The sequence below is a fragment of the Peromyscus leucopus genome, chromosome 6 (genome assembly GCF_004664715.2).
Source record: "Peromyscus leucopus breed LL Stock chromosome 6, UCI_PerLeu_2.1, whole genome shotgun sequence".
NCBI classification, from domain to species: Eukaryota; Metazoa; Chordata; class Mammalia; order Rodentia; family Cricetidae; genus Peromyscus; species Peromyscus leucopus.
The window spans coordinates 99,003,215-99,024,217 of NC_051068.1; the positions used below are offsets into that span (position 1 = coordinate 99,003,215).

At 39.6% G+C, this 21,003-nt stretch overlaps 1 protein-coding gene and 1 pseudogene across 1 annotated transcript in view; one reads left to right on the forward strand and one right to left on the reverse strand.

Annotated features, from left to right (window-relative positions):
* Arsj (arylsulfatase family member J) overlaps positions 1-21,003 on the forward strand; it is a 77,331-nt gene that overhangs the window by 22,467 nt on the left and 33,861 nt on the right. The gene's annotated exons all lie outside the window — the stretch shown is intronic.
* On the reverse strand, positions 16,712-17,404 carry LOC114682216 (annotated as a pseudogene).

Genomic DNA, 21,003 nt, shown 5'->3' on the forward strand with positions numbered 1-21,003 from the left:
ACAGGAAATGGTCAATTTTTCCTTCTAGGTAGACGGGCAGCAAAAGCTTCATTGGTGAGAAATAGCAAACTCTTCCAAAGAAAGAAGTCTGTTGATTATCTGTGACTAACCCTCACTCATGCACAATCCTCAGTGCTATCTGGCAAAAACTGGATGTCAAATGCATGTGTGAATATAGCTTTGTCTTTTTTTTTTTTTTTGAATGTTAATACTCTGCTCTGCTTCCTAGTCCTAAGCTTTTAAGAGCTATGTATAATTTGCATTCCAGGAATTCTCAACAAATTTTTCATATGATTAGGCAAACTTTTTAATTTTTATTCTTTTTAAGACAGCACAGGCTTTTATTTGGAGGGAAAAATCCTGCAGTGAGGCAGGAGGGGGGTGGCAGAATCAGAGCTTGCCATCTGCTTATACCCCCAGGTAGTTATAGAGTAGAAAAGCAGTGGGTGGATGTGATAATCTGTCTTAGGGTTTGTATTGCTATGATGATACACCATGGCCACAACAACTCTTATAAAGGAAAACATTTAATTTAGTGGCTTACAGTTCAGAGGTTCTGTCAATCATCATCATGGCAGGACATGGCGGCATGGAAGAAGGAGCTGAGAGTTCTACACCTTGCAGGCAACAGGAAGTAAACTGAGATAGTGGGCTTAGCTTGAGCATACATGAGACCTCAAAGCCAACCTCCACAGTGACACCTTCCTTCAACAAGGCCACACCCACTCCAACAAAGCCACACCTCCTAATAGTGCCATTCCCTTTGGAGGCCATGTTCTTTCAAACCACCACACAATCTTATGATTGTAATGCTTCAATGGATGTAGGCATGAACCACTTAGCCTCCAGTCTCAGCCACAAGGAGTATGCAGAAAATAATAACAAAACAGCTACTTCTGGGATGTATAGTTTCTCAGACATCAAAATACCCAGTTCTTCAAATTGTTATTCAATACCATATCAATAGCTACTGAGAGAAGAGCACAAGGTAACAAACTCTAGATCAGTATGGGAGAAACAGATACAAAGAATGATCATGTGACACGCGACCTGTCTGTTTTGTGACATGCCTATTTATGGCTTATACCAGCACCTCATTCATTTTTAACATCTCCCTATTGCCTCATCACTGTTTCCTAGTTCCTTATCAGTCCTATAAAACTGCACTACTGGCAGTGAAAAGAGAGCTGCTGAATGCAAACTGAAACACTGAAAAACACCCACCAACAAGGTTAAGAATGGGGAAAGAATCAGAAACAATCAGTGATGGAAGGAATACTACTGGATGAATGGTCATCAGAACCTTGCAATAAAATAAAGCAACTAAAACTTTCAAAAAAAGTTCTGCTTCGTGGTTGGTGGATCATAATAACATTAACCCAAATAGACATGAACCATTATATGAGGAGGGGAATAACTTTAAACTATGTCCTTTGGCTTTATATGTCCATTTCATCTTTCAGGAAAAGAATTCCTTTGATAATACACTGCCAAATAAACACATTCTGATGAGATGGTTAATCTCGTGTTGGCTGTCATTGCCAAATAGCCTTTAAAAAAATCCACAGCAAATTAGCATAAAGTAAGATACAGCAGCTGTCTATAAAATCTTTGTTTAAATGCCACACATGGTCACTGTGGTCCTTTTAAGGAAAATGATGGTAGGACTGAGGTCATCCAAATAGATGTTTAAGTTCAGGAAAGATAAGACAGGAAACCAGCCTTGTGCTGTTTCTCTCTTACTCCCATATCTCATAATAACTAAGAAGTTGTTCACAAGTTTACATATTTCCCTTAAGTTCAGTTAGCTACATGTCTGCAAGGGCTCTTATTGCTCTGACTCATATTTGGCTAGATGATTCAGTACTGGGGATTTGAGTCACCAGCTTAAGAGTCTGCACATTTGAAACGTTCAACAGACTTTTTTTTTTTTTTTTTAAAGGAAATGACATGCGTAGTTAGAGGCTGGGCTGTTAATGAGAGAGAACACTGAACCGAGTGTGAACAGAAATTATTTCCCCACAGTCTACCATTGGATGATGTGGTTATGTTCCATGTGAGCCAACCAGGACAAACCCCACAGCAACTGGTGGCATATCAATTAATTTCACAATGTTTGCCTGAAAAAGAAATGTTCTCCTCAGAGCTCCGATCATAATTAAATTTTTATTGTGTTTTAAATTGGCAAAAACGAAAGATCATTTAACCACTCAGCGCTACCACCACCCCCCATCACCACCATCACCACACACTCCTTAAATAAGTGCTTTGATTCTTGAAAGTTGTTTAAAACTGCTGATGGAGTAGAAAAGGAGAGCGTTGTAAGCTAGGTGAGGGTTTTAGCCTAAAACAAAGGAAAAAGAGAATACTATGGTAATTAGAGAGGTCAGAGGTTCAAAAGGAAGATGTTTTCAAGATGGAAAGACAAACTAGTGGACATCCAATGATTAAGTGAACAGGAGGAGTTCATCTGAACCACAATAATGAAACTGTTGGAGATTTTACTTAACCTTGAAAATGCAAGCCACTGTCACCATCCTTTCTCATCCTCTGTGCCTTAACTTGGCTGTGTACACGGTTGTCCATAAAAATGACACCTAAGATTGAAATAGGCAAGTTCATAGACACAGAGAAAAGCAACAGATCCATGACATAGGGTCTAGTCTGCATCAAGGCATGGAATGTGAGAACTCATTTTTTAATCATCTTGTCTGTTTAAGGGAACATATTGCAAATAAATATATTAATCTTCTACATACAGATAAACATGAAGTCATATACCGTCACTAGTATATTGAAGATACTGTTGATGACACCTTGTGTTGCTAGAATGCACATAAGTTTTTGAACACTGAGATTTGTTTCTATATCTCTCTTGCCTATTCGACTAGATTTTTTTTTTTTATAAAGTAATGCTTTCAACACAGAAGCACTCAATACAGTGGTGGTCCTACTTGAGAATTTTTCTGCACAAGCACCCTCACACCAATGAGACTGGAAGGGAGAAAACGTCACTGGGAAGGAAAGCCACGACAGCTCCTGGAAGGCTTAAATGCAGGGTCCAGTTTATATTCTCGTTATATACTCTAAAACACAAGGTGGGTTGGGAAAGGTTTTACAGAAGCCTACCAGGCAGTCAGCAGATTGTTAAGGCCAATAACCCATCATTTCAGTTATTTCCCTGGGTCATTCTGATTGAAGTAAAAAGTGAAGTCATGCTTGGCAAATAGGCAGTACAAGCAATGCTTTAAGTAAATCACTAAATAAATCATAAATCAATATCTGCTAATTAGCCGTTTCTACCTTGTTCAACTTCAGTCTTTCCCTTTACTTCTCCTCCTCCCCCTCTCTCTCACCCTCCATTTTTGCTTTTTTCTCCCAAAGTATGTTTTAGAGGATGGATCCAGAAGAAGAGGTTCCAGGTAGTAGCAATAGCTGGAAGGCATCCCTAATTAAATTCCAGGCAATCTCTGGCTGCAGTTAGAATTTTCCATATGCTGGCTTACTGTTTCTTTTTATCTGGGTTCCAAAACTACAAATTTACAAAGATTTGCTGCACTTGTATATGTCATTCGGTGTGGTTGTTTTACTTGGGCACCTAAGCATGGAATATAAAATGGTAATTACTAAGGCTTAACCCAGAAGATGTTATGCAGACAGGATGTCAGGTTCATGTTGTGATTCAGTGTGCTACTTATTCATAAAACTTTTAAGACTGCCATTGGATCATAAAACTGAGAGAGGTACTTAAGCCTTACAAATGAAATTCCAGCCTGCTTTTAAGGTTTTTTTTTTTCCCTTCACATAAGCAGTTTATAATCTTTTTGCAATTTAATGTTCTTTTCCAAAAAAAAAATCATCAAAAATTATGTAAAATAAAAAAAGCAAATCATTGTGTTCAGTATGTAAAAAGAAATCAGTCTTGTGGAATATGAAAGCGCATTTGTGTACTGGATTGCATGTCTGTGTTCAGGAGAAGAGAGGACTCTGAGTACACGTCCTTAGATGCTCCACCATTCAAGGGTTGATTGAAGAGGTTTCCATGGAACTCTACATTTGCTACAGAACAATTTGAGAAAACAATTTTTCTACTCAAATATATGATCATGCTATGTAACATGAATCTTAAAAGGTCTTATTAATAAAAACAAACCCAGAGCCAGGTATTGGGGTGAACGCTGAAAGATCAGAGAGACAGAACCAGCCACAGCTAACCTCGCCTCACCAATTCCTCAGCTGATCTTGTTTCCTCAAACTGGAAACCTCTGTGTCCTCATCCGAATGGATCTCAGCTGAACTGCTGCTTAAAAGCCTAAAAGCTTAACCTGCCCCTAGTTCCTGGTCCTCAAGCCTTATATACCCTTTTGTTCCCTGCCATCACTTCCTGGGATTAAAGGCATGTGTCACCATGCCTGGCTGTTTCGAGTGTGGCTTTGAACTCACAAAGATCCAGAGGGATCTCTGCCTCTGGAATGCTAGGATTAAAGGCATGTGCTAGCACTGCCTAACCTCTATGTTTAATATTGTAACTGTTCTGTTCTCTGACCCCCAGATAAGTTTATTGGGGTGCACAATATATCAACCACAATGCTAGGTGCTTTTTTTAAATTATCTGCTGAATTTTACAGTGTTGTTACTTTACATACAAAAAGGACTTACTTTTTTTCTGCCTACTCAGAAAGGGTCTTTTAAACTTTTAATAAAAAAAAGAATAAACTAGTGTTTAAGAACTCTAATCAAGATATTTAAATTAAATTGTAGCAATAGTTTTTCTAAAGCAGAATATAGAAGAACCATTGCCATCAAAAGGCATCAGATATCATGTTGAAGCCTCTGTTGCTGTTAACGTTTTATATAATGAATCTTCCCCAAGGGCCATAACCAAACCTAACATTATTGAAAGCACTCCATGTTGTGAACATTGCATGTTGTGATCATCCAAATCATTAAACATATATTTTTAATTCATCAAAGTAGGTTTTCTTTATCACTTTTTTAGATTAACATGAAAAACAATGGATTTTGCCATGGAATCTTGATACATATGTGTCATGTAATTTTTTTCATTAATTACCTTTCAGAGACTGTTTTCACCCATTGTCCTTCCCTTTTCCCTAGTTAGTCCAAACATCTGCTCTCATATTACATTGTATTCCTTAATTCCACTAATTCCCAACCTTGTTGTGATCTCTTCTCTCTCAAGATCTCCTTTCTAGTTTTGTGAATACAAATATGCATATGCAATAATCACACACACACACACACACACACACACACACACACACACACACACACACTGAATTTGAGTTCATGTAAGAGGAAAAATGTAGTACTTCTCTGAGCAGCAGACCCTCAAAGCGGCAGATGGTTGTCTGGCTGAAAACCTTTCCAAAGAGAATGTCCGGGACGAGCCCCAGGTCGGCCTGCGTGTACCCCTAGGTAATCCTTTTCTGCTTCAGCAGCTTAGAAAACTGATCTAGTTCCTTCTGCAGGCTTTTCATGCCCTGGGACTCCTTGGGACTTTCTTCTACCTTCTCCAACTTCACAACAGTGGGCAGACAGTATCAGGCCCAGGGGAGGCCCCCTCTGAGTTGCTCTCCACCCTGGCTCCTGATGGCCCTCCAGCTGCAAAGTCTCCAGGCCAACTGAGGCACTAGGCCCAGTCCAACCTGAGGTCCAGACCATCCCATACCTCCATAGAACTCATGTGGCAGGGGATTAGGAGATCCCCAACACCCGTGAGCCTGGTCCAATCCCTGGCCTGATCCCAGGCCCACCTGGGGCCTCTGCTGGAGAAGTGGTGGAGAAGGCCAGCAATGGAAACCTTCAGGAAATAGGCAAAGCAGAGACCCAAGAGAAAGCAGATGGAGCATTGAGAACCTTTTGAGGGGAACCTGGAGAACGTGTTTCTGCAGTGCCCGAAAAGGCCCAACCTGAGGCAGATCAGGCGCATCACAGAGCAGCTTGGGCTGGAGGAGGATGTGGTCTGAGTGTGACTCTGTAACCTGAAACCAGAGCCAGAAGACCAAAGGATTAAATATTGACTGCTCCCAATGAGAGGAGTATGAGGCTACAGGGACTCCTTTCCCAGGGGGCAGGGGTTGGGGTAGGGACAGACCTGTATCCTTTCTTCTGTCCCCAGGGCCCCATTTTGGTGCCTTAGGCTATGGGAGACTCCACTTCACCACTCTCTACTCTTTGCTTTGGTGGCTTTTCCTGAGGGTAGGGTCTTTTCCTCTGTTCCTGTCACTGCTCTGGCTTTTCCTGAGGGCGGGGTCTTTTCCTCTGTTCCTGTCACTGCTCTAGGCTCTCCCTTCACACTGAGGCACCAGCCCTACCCTGGCATGAGGTGAGGCAAGAGAAAGAAGGTGGACGAAGAGAACCTGGAGAGAATCACAGCTTTGGGGTTAAGTTCATTTACTGAGGAGGGATCAGAAACCCCAAAAGGGCGGGGGGAGGGGGGATAAAGTTCAGTAATGATGTTGATTGTGAGCCTGTCACTCGTCATTTTGTTCTTAAATAAAATGCCTCAGACACAGAAAAAGGAAAGAAAGGAGTGAGGAAGGGAGAGAGGGAGGAAGGGAGGGAGGGGGAGGGAGGGAGGGAAGGAAGGAGGGAGGGAGGGAAGGAAAGGAAAGAAACGAGAAAAAAATATATTGCCTCCTCAAATGGGGAAAATGCACAAACAAAAGTTAGATGAATGTGTTAAAAGGGAATGAATAAAAACATTTAAAAATTTTAAATATAGCATCATCACACTGCATTGATTTCAAGTGTGCTAATTTAAGTATGGTACCACCACGATGTCTTTTTTATTTAAAATAAAATAAAGTAAAAATCTTGGGTAGGTAAAACAAGCATACAACAAAGCAGGAATCCGTGTGGAGTGGGTGAAGTATTCCAGCAGCTTCTTTCTGATTTCTCGTATCAGGCACTACCATTTCTACAAGTAGATGGGGGTGGAGAATCTGCTGAACATTGAACTCTTATCTTTCCTATGGTTTGCACTGTTGTTGAGTCTGTGTTGAGAAGTTCCTGATGCCTGCCAGAGCTGTTTCCATAGTAACACTTTGGGTTTATTATTATTGTTGTTGTTGTTGTTGGGGTTGTTTTTTTTGTTTTGGGGGGTTGTTTTGTTTTGTTTTGTCTGTTTGTTTTCTTTTGTGTACCTGAGGGCTGGGCAGGTTCTCTCATTCTCTTGGATGAGTACCCTATGCAGTGAGGTATGGTATGAAGTATGGCCACTGGATGGTACCCTGTGCAGTGGGGTATGTTCAGTTGAAGGATGTCTCCTGAGATCATTGAGATGTGTGGGAGGCACCCATGGAGGCTGAGATAGATAGCAAGGATATCTTCTTCCCTTCAAGATGCCATGAGCATTAATCACCCCTCTGGAGCGTGACACTGCAGAGTCACATACATTCCCTAAACTTTAGAGTTCTTAGGGTCTGTACCAGTGAAGACACATCAGTATTTAAATGACCCACTGGCCTCATGCTTAGAGCTACTGAACTCAATGAGTACACTCTGCTTATAAAATCTGTTTCCAGCTGTAGAAGATACAACTATCTCTGGTAATGCATTTCCTAGTTTGAGGCCAACTCCTACTCTGAATTTTTTTTTAATTTAATTTTATTTTATTTTACAATACCATTCAATTCTATATAACCGCCACAGATTCCCGTGTTCTCCCCCTCCCCGCCCCCTTCCCCTTCTCCCCAGCCCACCTCCCATTCCCACCTCCTCCAGGGCAAAGCCTCCCCAGAGGAATAAGATCGACCTGGTAGACTCAGTCCAGGCAGGTCCAGTCCCTCCTCCCAGATTGAGCCAAGCGTCCCTGCATAAGTCCCAGGTTTCAAACAGCTAACTCATGCAATGACCCAAGGATCTGGTACCACTGCCTAGATGCCTCCCAAACAGATCAAGCCAATCAACTGTCTCACCTATTCAGAGGACCTGATCCAGTTGGGGCCTCTCAGTCTTTGGTTCATAGTTCATGTGTTTCTATTCATTTGGCTATTTATCCTGTGCTTTATCCAACCTTGGTTTCAACAATTCTCACTCATATAAACCCTCCTCTTTCTCGCTAATTAGACTCCCGGCGCTCCACTCGGGGCTGAGCCATGGATGTCTGCATCCAGATTCCTCAGTCCTTGGATGGGGTTTCTGGCACAACTATTAGGGTGTTTGGCCATCCCATCACCAGAGTAGGTCAGTCCCGGCTGTCTCTCGACCATTGACAGCAGTCTTTTGTGGGGGTATCTTTGTGGATTTCTGTGGGCCTCTTTAGCACTTTGTTTTTTCCTTTTCTCATGTGGTCTTCATTTACCATGGTCTCCTATTCCTTGTTCTCCCTCTCTGTTCTTGATCCAGCTGGGATCTCCTGCTCTCTTTCCCTCGACCCTCACCCTTCATTGCTCCCACTCATGTACAGGTTATTCATGTAGATCTCAGCCATTTCTCCATCATTGGTCGATCCTCGTGTCTTTCTTGGGGTCCTGTTTTCCAGGTAGCCTCACTGGTGATGTGAGTAGCAGTTCAGTCATCCTTGTTCCACATCTAGCATCCTCCTATGAGTGAGTACATACCATATTTGTCTTTCTGAGTCTGGGTTACCTCACTCAGGATGATTTTTTTCTAGATCCATCCATTTGCCTGCAAACCTCATGATGTCATTGTTTTTCTCTGCTGAGAAGTATTCCATTGTGTATATGTGCCACAATTTATTTATCCATTCTTCAGTTGAAGGGCATCTAGTTTGTTTCCAGGTTTTGGCTATTACAAACATAGGTACCACATACCTAAGTTAAATCAAGACCAGATAAACTATTTAAATAGTTCAATAACCCCTAAGGAAATAGAAACAGTCATTAAAAGTCTCCCAACCAAAAAAAGCCCAGGACCAGATGGTTTCAGCGCAGAATTCTACCAGATCTTCAAAGAAGAGTTAATACCAATACTCTCTAAATTGTTCCACATAATAGAAACAGAAGGAACATTACCAAACTCCTTCTCTGAGGCTACAATTACCCTGATTCCTAAACCAAACAAGGATGCAACAAAGAAAGAGAACTACAGACCGATCTCCCTCATGAACATTGATGCAAAAATACTCAATAAAATACTGGCAAACAGACTCCAAGAACACATCAGAACAATTATCCACCATGATCAAGTAGGCTTCATCCCAGGGATGCAAGGGTGGTTCAACATACGAAAGTCCATCAATGTAATACACCATATAAACAAACTCAAAGAAAAAACCACATGATCATCTCACTAGATGCAGAAAAGGCATTTGACAAAATCCAACACCCCTTCATGATAAAAGTCTTAGAGTGATCAGGAATACAGGGAACATACATAAACATAATAAAGGCAATTTACAGAAAGCCAACAGCCAACATCAAATTAAACAGAAACTCAAAGCAATTCCACTAAAATCAGGAACGAGGCAAGGCTGTCCACTCTCCCCATACTTATTCAATAAAGTACTTGAAGTTCTAGTCAGAGCAATAAGACAACATAAGGAGATTAAGGGGATACAAATTGGAAAGGAAGAAGTCAACCTTTCTCTATTTGCAGATGACGTGATAGTATACTTGAGTGACCCCAAAGATTCAACCAAGGAACTGATACAGCTTATAAACACCTTCAGCAACATAGCAGGATACAAGATCAACTCAAAAAAATCAGTAGCCCTCCTATATACAATGGACAAAGAAGCTGAGAAGGAAATCAGAGATACATCACCCTTTACAATAGCTACTCTGAATTCTTTGACTTAGCAGTATTTGGCCTTCTTGCTCTCAACAACTGTCTCTCTGAGTCTTCCTTCACCCACGAGTTGTGGCAGGACAAACTGAGGCTCTCTCCCTGAAGTGTGAGTGCTCCCTGATATCAAACTTCTGGGTAGCTCAAGTGTCAACAATGAAGATGACACAGGCTATTGTCCTCTCCTGGCCTCTAAGCCATGCACCGGAAGAGTCACTTTTTCATCAATACCAATGACTGGGTGTGAGGCTGGTGAGGCTAAGGAGTTGGCCTGATGGTAGGGCTGCCATGATTTCTTCTGGCTTACCTCTAAAGTAGCTTCTGCTTCCACTCTCCTCACCCATGAATTATGTGGCTGAGGCTGTGTGCTGCTTACTGTACTTTACACCTTATAATTTCGTGATTCATTCCTTAGGTCCATACCCATGCTCTTTAATATTTGGAGATGTTTCATAATTGGATTATGCATATCCAAAAGCTCAGTGTGAAATATAGTGAATCGCTATACTTGCACAAAAAGAAAAGTGTTTGACAATACCTAATCTCTTACCTTGTGAATTGACAACAGTGGAATAGAATACAGAATACATCGCCTTCCTAAGACGCATGGATTTCAGACAGATTGCATGTAAATATTTGGTTATTATCAGCTAGATTCTGATAGTTGGACTTTTATACTGTTTATACAAACAGATGCATGTTTGTATCTCAGATATATATACTGATAAAATATGACACAGTATTAAGTATTGGCGAATACGAAGAAAATAAGACAACTTAAGGAAAAAGAGGAATTGCTTCCTTCCAAAGGGCACATATGAAGAGAAACATTTGAGATGGAATGAAGTAAAAGAACTAGGGTGGAACTGGTTCTACGTTCCAGGAACAGTGGCAAAGATCTTGGAACTGGAACTTCTTGACATGGTGAAGATATGATCAACAGCCTGGTATGTAACAGAAGTGTAGAGTGTAAGACAGAAGTCAATCCCAGACTACAGATGGCCTTGTAGCCTTAGTAAGGACTTTAAGAATCACTCCAAGTGTGACAGGATGCCACTAAATGGATTCTCACATGAGTGGATCATACTGTAATTCTTGGTCGAAAATAGCATTTGCATATCTAGAGATCTCTGAGACAGAGAGTTACTATCTCACAGAATAAAGGAGAGCATTGTAGTGGGTATCCATTCCAGCTTTGACCTGGAAGTTCCAACCCCCATTGAGGCTTCGGTAATGGTCATGCCTACAAGGCAGGGCTGACAGAGGACGCTGAAGACCTAAGATCCAGATGTGGATGCATGGGCTCTCTTGGTTCCTGGACCCTGGATGCTGGTGGCAGACCATGCAGAGTTCTCTAGAGAACACTGCCAGACTGTGCTACACCTTTCCCAGACCCTGTAAACTATCCCTTCACTTGTAAGTTACCCCACAAAATAAACCTCCCTTTTAACTACATGGAGTGGCCATGATAATTTCACCAATAGAGTATGTCTCAGGAGAAAGTGGAATTAGCCTTCTCTACTTACAGCACAAATAAATATGAGGACCAAAGAATCATTTTATTTTAGCCGCTATGCAAGATCAAAATTTACTCCCTAGAAAGAGATTTACTAATTGTGTCCTTTGTCTTTAAGATTAAAAAACTGACATTTTGCAGTGCTAAAAATCAGAACTCTTAATGTACTCAGAACTTAGTCAACTATTTCCTATTTTCATTAAATGTGATCATATGTTTACATTTTGCTCTAATGAAGAATTGATTCACTTTTGATAAAATTTGAAAGACTTGTGCTCAACAAATATTCTTGATATTTTCATGATTAGAAGGATTGCAAACCTCAAGTAACAGCAGTATGAGCTGAAGCATATTTGACATGGACATGTATCACCTAGCATGGAGACAAACACTGTCTAAAAGATGTGCATATCTGAGTTTTCTCCTCTCAGTGCACCTCTTGTCTTTAGTCTAAAACCCTTTAGCAATACCCAGGCCAAGATGCCTACAGGGGGTTGTGCTTTGAGCCTTTTTCTTCACACTTGGCATTTCAGATCAGTGCTCTTCACTATGAACCACTGTGTTGTCCATAATTCAGTGGCTCATTTGTGTAGAGCATGAGCCCATAACCATCAAGATCCCTCATGTTGAATCAGGGTGGGTGTCAGGGAGATGGCATCTATTTTCACCCTGTAGCTTTAGTCTACCTAAACTTCAAGCCTCAGCATATGGGGAGTGTGGTGGTATTGTGTTCCCCAAAATATTGTGTACCCTAATAAACTTAACCGGGGTCAGAGAACAGAAAAGCTACTAGATATTTAGGATAGGCAGTGGTAGCACACGCCTTTAATCCTAGCATTCCAGAGGCAGAAATCCATGTGTTCAAGGATACAGCCAGCATGGTGACTCACACCTTTAATCCCAGAAAGCAAGCCTTTAATCCCAGGGAGTGGTGGTAGAAAGCAAAAAGGTATATAAGGTGTGAAGATCAGAAACTAAAAGCATTTGGCTGGTTAAGCTTTCAGGCTTTCTAGCAGCAGTTCAGCTGAGAACCATTCGGATATGAGGACACAGAGACTTCCAATCTGAGGAAACATGATCAGCTGAGAAGTTGGCCAGGTGAGGTTAGCTGTGGCTTATTCTGTCTCTCTGATCTTCAAGTGTTCACCCCAATACCTGGCTCAGGTTTGATTTTATTAATAAGAACTTTTAAGATTCATGCTATAGGGGAGGGAATAATTTTGATACAACATGAATGTTTACATAGGGTTTCATGTCACTTTCCAGTGTTCACTTTTTCATAATATCAATGGCTCAGAAGTGTTGTCCTCAGGAATTGTTAAGTTATAGCTCCTGATGCTAGAAGATTCTATACAGACATGTTTCCTGTAAATAACATTAAAATCTGAATTGTAATAGTTTGTCCTGCCATGCAGACTATGTCTAAACATTTTTGAAGAGCCAGCATAATGTACAGGAAATAATAGCAAATTTAGAACCCAAAAGCCTCACTTGGAGTTGAAAGGTATGTTTAAAATGCTGCTTTTTATAAGATATAGGCCACTAAATCCCAGTACTTCCCTGAGACTCAATTACCTCAACTCTAAATGAGGATTGTAACAGTTATAGAAGTTAGATAGTTATAGAAGTTAAATAGAAGCAACACTAGACTGGAAAACACTGCAGACTAATTATAATCCGCATGGTATTTTATTGAGTTCTACCCATGGGAACATGGGGCTTCTTTTACAAGAAAAGCCACAGCCTGGCCCTTGCAAGATGGATTGAAACTTGGGTTCTGAGTGTTTCCATTGGCTTTTCCCAACCCCATTCCTTATTTAATTATATGGCCACTGAGATGACCATATACAGCTAAGATTTTATAGAGCTTGGTGTAGCATGCTAAGTGAATATCTCCATAGCAACCAGGGTGCTCCTTAATTTTGATAGATTATTATTATTATTATTATTATTTTGGTTACAATTGATGGAGGGAAGGCAAGTGTAGCATATCTCCTGGACTGCTAAGAGTCAGTCTCACCTGGGTTTATATGTTGCCTCTTGTTTGATGGAACCCTAAGTGGCTTCAGTATACTCTGTCCAGTGTGTGCTTTTCCAGCCCCACCCTGCCTATGTAAAAACTACCTTGACCCCCTTTTCCTCAGATTTTCCCAATAATGACTTGCATCCATCTGGCTTGGGCTCTCACACAAATGCTCACATATGTGGAAGAAAACCATCAAGAAATTGAGAGAGGAGAGAAAAGAGCAGAGCTCCATTTATAGGAGGGAATAGAACACCAAAATAACACTTGACAAACAAGCACACAGAGAACAGCAAGGGGAGGAAGGCTGCGGCCTCAAAACAAACCCCAGGTCACATCTAGGAGGTCCCATGTCCGTGGACATCTTAGAAACAGCCCCACTTTTGGAAGTTGCACACTGCTTCATTGCTGCCCGGTGTAAGTTGGGACCAAGCCATCCTGCTGCTGTGAGAACTATGGGGAGTTTCATCCTTGGAATAATACATACAGGGAAAGGTAAAAGAAACAGTGTTTAAAGGACATCTGTAGGTTTAAACTTTAAATGAAATAAAGGGAAAAATTCTTTTGCTATTTGGAGTTTCCTAGGTGTTCGTCTTGAGGCCAACTTTGAAATACACCATTTTTAAAATTTTCTTGGCATTTATGATTAATTTTAAGTAAAATTTCAAAAAATTGAAAATATAAGTGAATAATGTGAACTATGGACCCGTAGTCCATAAATCTGGAGCAATTTGACTTCATACTTTTTGAAAATTAGTGGACTCTTTGGGGATGAGAGAAAGCTATTATGGGAGTGCCATCTGTTAATTTTAAGGAAAAACTTGAATTAGTTAAAAGGAATATCGTATTTTTATGTGATGGGAAAGAGGAGGTAGAGCCAAAGGAGGCCACTGTTAATAGCTTTTAAGTATTTAGATATGTAATGAATTCATTCAAATATTTAAAATGTTAGCCACTCTAAAAAACCAGAAGTACCTTCAAAAAACTCCAAATAGATTATTGTGCTAACACATTAAGTACCTTATTGTTATTTTAATTTTTAATGAACTATTATATAATTAATAGAGTAATTATGCCTTTGCTGAGAAAGATCCTAAAAACCCAGAACAATAAAACTATAGAGAACTGTACTTTAAAAAAGAATTCTGCTTGTTAAAGTCACTTATATCTCATTCTAGAATATTCACAGTCTGCTTAGAAATACTGCCTTTTGAGTTGGAGGCCTTCTCAAACAACTTCATTTAAACTCATACCATCCATCTTTGACACCAGTGACCTTACCATTTTGTAAGTTAACATTTTGAATCACCTTTATTTTTCAGAGCACTTGGCCTTTGTTATTTTAGTCAGTTCTTTAAAGGTTTGCTGATAATTTTAAACTAAAATGTATTTATCCATCCACCTAGTTTTATGGATGGGCAAATCAAATGTTTCTAGCCCTCTAAGTGTGTCCACTTTTAACTGTATTTGAGGAAAATGATCCACATCGTATCTAACGTAAGAATTGTTGGTGAAACTTTTTAGTGCACTTATTTTATATGAAATACATACAATTAAACTAATTTTATGTATTATACTTATAAGGCATATGTTTTCCTTATGACTTTAAAGAAAACCAAATATATCAATAATTTTCTTTGCATCATCAAGTATACAATGAACTTCAAATTGTGAGAAGACAGACCACCTCTTTATAGAGACTAACAGGGATGGCTGGGTCTTGGGAACAGATTTCTAGCCAATCCCGCCCCCATGTTTCTTCCCAGCCAATCTCATTACTAAAGCGCAGGCCCGAAGTCTTGTGGTACACAGTCAGTGCTGTACAGTTCTACTGGCTTCTGCTCATATTGTACAGAGCTCTGCTGTCTAAATTACTAACACCCTGCTCTCCAGTTTCCTATTCATAAAATAAGCATAATATTTCTTTACAAAATTATTCCAAATTTGCGAGATACTGTGGTTCTTAAGTAGACATTTGGTAGATGGTCAATATGTTGAGGCTATTAATGCTGACTCTATGATGTTTTGATCATGGCTTTGAATACAAACATCAGCTTCAGCCATCACACCAAGGCTTCTGTTGCCAAGGCTACTGCCTGGCATCCATTCAAGACTTAGTAATGTCTGGCATTACTTTGTGATTGGTTAAGTGCTTACTAGCTGATTCATCTTGGTCATGTCCAAGTTATATCCATGTCCTCATGTGATTCTTATCTAAACTTGAATTTGAAGATAATCCTGAGTGAGATTAGCCTCTCCTACAAAGAGCTAGGAACTGGTATTTACTGCCCCATCCCAAATGGCCCTATTAGTCTGTTTGTCCTTTTGACCAGGCCACTTCTTGGTACTTATTTCTCAACCCTCTATTGCCCTCTAGTGACTGCTTCCAGGACTACCTCACCCAGGGTTTACCCTCCTACAGAAACCCTTGATTAGCTTAGTTAAGTACTGTAAGAACAGTTAGCTGAATCAAGAAGCAGAATGAATTAAATTACATGCTGTATTTCAAACATGAGTACATGTATGAAATTATTAAGAACAGACATTGAATACTCATGGCAATCAAGGACATCATAATACTGAAGGTGTGGAATGTGCCAGTATCTAAAAGAGAAACAATTTGAATATTAAAATGGGATTGATCAATACAGGTGCCATGATTAATTTCTTTGTCAAGCAATTGGTTGCATGGAGGAAGTCGCTAAAGACATTAATGATCACCTAAAGGTTCCTTGTGTGTTTGCAAAGAAAGCATTCTGGAAAATATAATTTAATTTTGTTCTAGCATAATGGCATCAAGGAAAGTTAAAGGTACAATATATCTTAGCTTCAATAAGGAAGGCTTATAGAAAAGGCAATTAATTTAAATAAAAAATGCACAGTGAGTAGTGAATACAATGTTGTACCATGTAAAATGACTAACTAACCGAAGTACTGTTACCTCAAACTCTAACATGATTCACAGGAAGACACACGTTTCCTAAAATTAACTAGAGGGTTAGGTGATACAATGAGTAAGGTGAAACAAATATTTTCAAGACCTATAAATAGCAGTAAGAATGAGAGAAAGCCTCAAGAAATGGGAAATTTTCTGTAAAGCTTAGCATGAACCACTCTTCTACAAAATGGAGGAAACCTAGCTTAAGAACAACTTACAGGGAGAGAAAGTATCTTGCGGTTTTCTCTGTAAGTTCACAGTGAGATGTGCAGATGACGGACACTGACCTTCCCACTGAGGAAAGTGACAGTTCCACCGAATGCCGCACCACGGAGAACACATTCAGTGTCCTATGTTCAAATCAGAGTGAGATTTGTTTTTTGGGGGGAAAAATGTTTATTTTTGAAATTATTTTAACTTAGAAATATAAAACCTGTTAGGAAGGAGGAAATGAAAGAAAACCACAAAATATGCGGGTAACCTTTTACTTCATGAGCTTCTCACACCCTCACTCATTTCTCACAATGGGAAAGCACTCAGCGGCCCACAGCAATGTTATTAATAGAGATGTGGATCAATTTCACAAAGAGCCAATGAATCCTATGAGAGTGAATCCTATCTCTGTGGCCATGGCAATCTTCTGGGATTCTTTCCTATTGAGTTTGGCGTATCTTTTAACCAGTCGAATTCGGTTCTTTACAAACTGCCAATTTAGCTCAACAAACTGCCTTACCTGATCCATGACTGATTTCGGGATGGTGGTTTGAGAAGGAAGGGATACATGGCACAGCCAAGGATTCCAAAGTACCAGACTTTAAAAGCAGATTGACAAAATGAAGCATGTGCTAAAGAGATCTGACAGCCACAGAGCATGATGCTTGGCAAAGTAACAGACAACTCAGAAACATGTGAGCAGTCCTTACTTGTAAGAAGAACTGTAATCTGGGGATGGAGGGGTGGAAATTCTGTACTTACTGAGATTCCAGGTAAGGAGAACACAAAAATGAACTTGTTATTAGTTAATACCTCCAAGGCCTGGTAGTTAGTAATGCCTGCTGTGCAATTATGCCTACCGACCTGAGATTGGACCCCAGCACCCACCTAACAAGCCAGAGCAAGCCCACGTATGTCTGTATTCCCTGCCATGGAGGCAATGGACACAGAAGGATTGGCAGGGCTTGTTGGTTATCGGCCTAACAGAAAACATAGGAGCTCTGAGTTTAATGAAAGACCTTACCTCAAAGGAACAAGGCAGGCAGTGAAAGAGAAGGACAGCCGGTTCCCTCCTCTGGCCTCCATGCATATACAACACACACACACACACACACACACACACACACACACACACACACACACACACACACACAAATAAATGGATACACAGAGACAATAGATAGATAGATAGATAGATAGATAGATAGATAGATAGATGATAGATAGATGACTGATAGATAGATGATGCTTTTCTGTTGACTTAGCAGTTACACATGAATCTACTGATACTTTAATTATCATCTGCATCATAGCCCCTCTGCCCCAAAATCAGCACTCTGCAAGCCTCTCAGGCCATGATCTGGAAGGAAAGCCTCAGGTCCCACTGCCCCATTTCTGCCACAGCCACAATACATAGGTTTAAACTAAGTCTCTATTGTTCTATTTACCAACAAAGACTCAGCTGTGGGAGTGAAAACCTACTAGATCAGAGAAGCCAAGAAGCAACCAGCTCACCTTGCTTTTTGACCCGAGACCCAGCAAGAGACATGTCTCCTCACTGGTTCTCAAGACCAAAGGAAGTGCCAAACTCAAATCTTTGCCCTTTTCTTCCTGTGTGTCTTCTCTATCCAAATTTCTGGTTTCTCTATGGACAGTTCCAGTCAGCTAGTTCCTAGCTCTGCCCCCTAATTCAAGGTAAAATTTATTTAACAGTCTTGGAGTGTCACAGTGAGATAAAGATAGATAGATAGATAGATAGATAGATAGATAGATAGATAGATAGATAGATAGACAGACTATAGATAGATACACACACACAAACACACACACACACACACACACACACACACACACACACACACACACACAGGTAGATATTGAGGGAATGAGCTGCCTTGATGAGCCATTCAGTCTCCTGGCTGCTGGAAGCCTTCTAGAATAGGCTGTATAACTAAGTAATAAATGATTTTGTCTGTTTGTTTTCTGAGACAGGGTTTCATAAGCCCTGATTGACCTCAGACTTGTTACATAGCTGAGAATGACCATTCTGATCATTTTGATCATTTAATCAGTTGACCATGTGATCATTTGTCCCCACCTCCTTAATGATGGGGTGTATTTCATGAACCCCAGGTTACACCGTACTGGGGATCTAATCCTGGGCTTTGTGCATACTATGCAAGCATTCTATTAAGATACATTCCTGCCTCTCAGCAGAAGTCTATGAAGCTGATCTGCATAGTCAGTGTTCATGTTCTAGATTTCTGTTGGCAGACCTCACAGCCAGAGTTAATGATACGCTCGAGGTCACTCAGACTGCTATCCTACTCTATAGTAAGCCTGTTTGTTTAACCTGCCTTGAAGAGAACAATGTAAGAGCTAACTTTACCTGCCTTGTATTCACTGGGTAGTCAGCTTTTACAACCGAATACAGTGAACAGCTAAAATCTTATGTTGTGTACTCTCCATGTTCCTGACCCAAAGTAATGCACACATAATGACCATTTGCTGAAAAAAGCAAACACAGAGATTGGAAGCAATCTTATTCAATGAATATCTACCATAAAGGTTGAATTCAACAATTGGATATTGGTAGATAAACAATGATGTTTGTAATACTATTATCTGGGGCAGTTGGAGTCAGTGACTCAATCCCTTTTAAAACTGTTAAGATTCCTGTAACTTTGAAAAAAATTAATAAAAAAAAAATTCCATAACATATCCCTCATTCCTTCCCAATGTGATTTTTTTCAGTGATGTTTAGTAAAAGAGAGAGCAAAGCCCTGTGTTAGGGATAGATGCACAAAAAGTCACATTCAAGGACAAGCATAACACTGGGACAAATTCACAAAATGGCCTTCAGGCCTGTAGAGATTCAGACTCTTGCAACAGCCAGCCAGAGGACAGATGACACAGAGAGCATCACATAGAGAATTCAAATCTGGACTAGCTCTTCGTTAAATGACACCAAAGAGAAATGCTTTTATTTTTTTCCTTAATGTGACACTGTCATATTATTGGAGACTCAGAGATTATTGGTAATACATTCACTCTAACTGCAAAATAATACTTAAAGATTCACTTTTAAAAGTATGGACAGTAGGATAAAATTCACCTAACAATTTAGTTAACTACATGGAAAACATGAGATTTTAGTTTTCATCAAGAAGACATTTTATGTAAGATTGGCATTTATTCAAATATTTTAAATTACAATATTTAAGCACTCTAATAATGATTTTTAAATTGAAGAATAATTAGCTCTTTTTTTAACATGGGACAAGACAGTTAAAAACAAAACTATAGGGCCTATACAAGTTTCTCAGCATGTTTTACCATTTCCTTTTGTTTATCTTAAAAGTCTATTATATATTGTAGTAATAGCAGTATGATAAAACATTACCTAATTAATAATAGTACAGATTGTATCTTTTAATCATAGGAATGCCCTTTAATCATTTTTATTATAAATATTTAATCTTTCTATCTAATTAAAGTATATTTGCATATAGTATTGTTTCATATACATGAACTCCAGCAGGGAATTACTTGTTGTAACTTGCAGTCTGTCCTTTATTGCTGGGGATATCTTTCTGTATGCAATGAACATGTTGCTCTGATCAACTGATAAATAAAACGCTGATTGGCCAGTAGCCAGGCAGGAAGTATAGTATAGGTGGGATAAGGAGAGAGAAAAATGCTGGGAGGTGGAAGGCTGAGTCAGGAGACACTGCCAGCCGCCACTGCCAAGATGTAAAGTACCCAGTAAGCCACAAGCCATGTGGCAACTTATAGATTAATAGAAATGAGTTAATTTAAGATATAAGAACTAGATAGCAAGAAGCCTGCCATGACCATACAGTTTATAAGTAATATAAGTCTCTGTGTGTTTAATTGGGTCAGAGTGGCTATGGGCCTGGGCAGGACTGAAGATAACTCCAGCTACACTTTATGGATCAGTATAGTCCAATGAATTCCTGACTTCACCAAAGAATTTGAACAAAGAAATTCCTTAAACTTGGCATACTTTCTTCAGAAACTTCTTTGGAGTTAACAAAAAATTGAACACTTCTTGGAATCCTAAAGGTACATTAAACTTAATACTTTTGTAGTATCTAGGAATTTTTAGTTGTTTTAAAATAAAACGTTGAGATTTTAGTGTATCTAAATAATAGTTGCAAATATCCTAAGATTTTGCTTACCTACCTTGATGATACTTTTTTGAATTACTTCTTTATTATGATTCTGTGATTTTTGTCTCTGTATAGTCAGACAACCATAGTTTAGAGCTAAATTTTCCAGTGGACACACTGGAATACGTAACAAGTATATGACTATAGATTTCAAAGAGAAACATGATATAGCTTGGTGCTATCAAGGAGTCAACATCAGCCATCATTAAGCTCTTTTTTTGTTGAATCTTTCAATTTCTGTTTATCTTCATTGCAGTAAATCTTCACGTTCTTAAAGAACAATGGTAAGAAACCTGCTACATCTGTTAACTTTTTTTCCCTGATCATAGGGTTGAAGATATAGTGC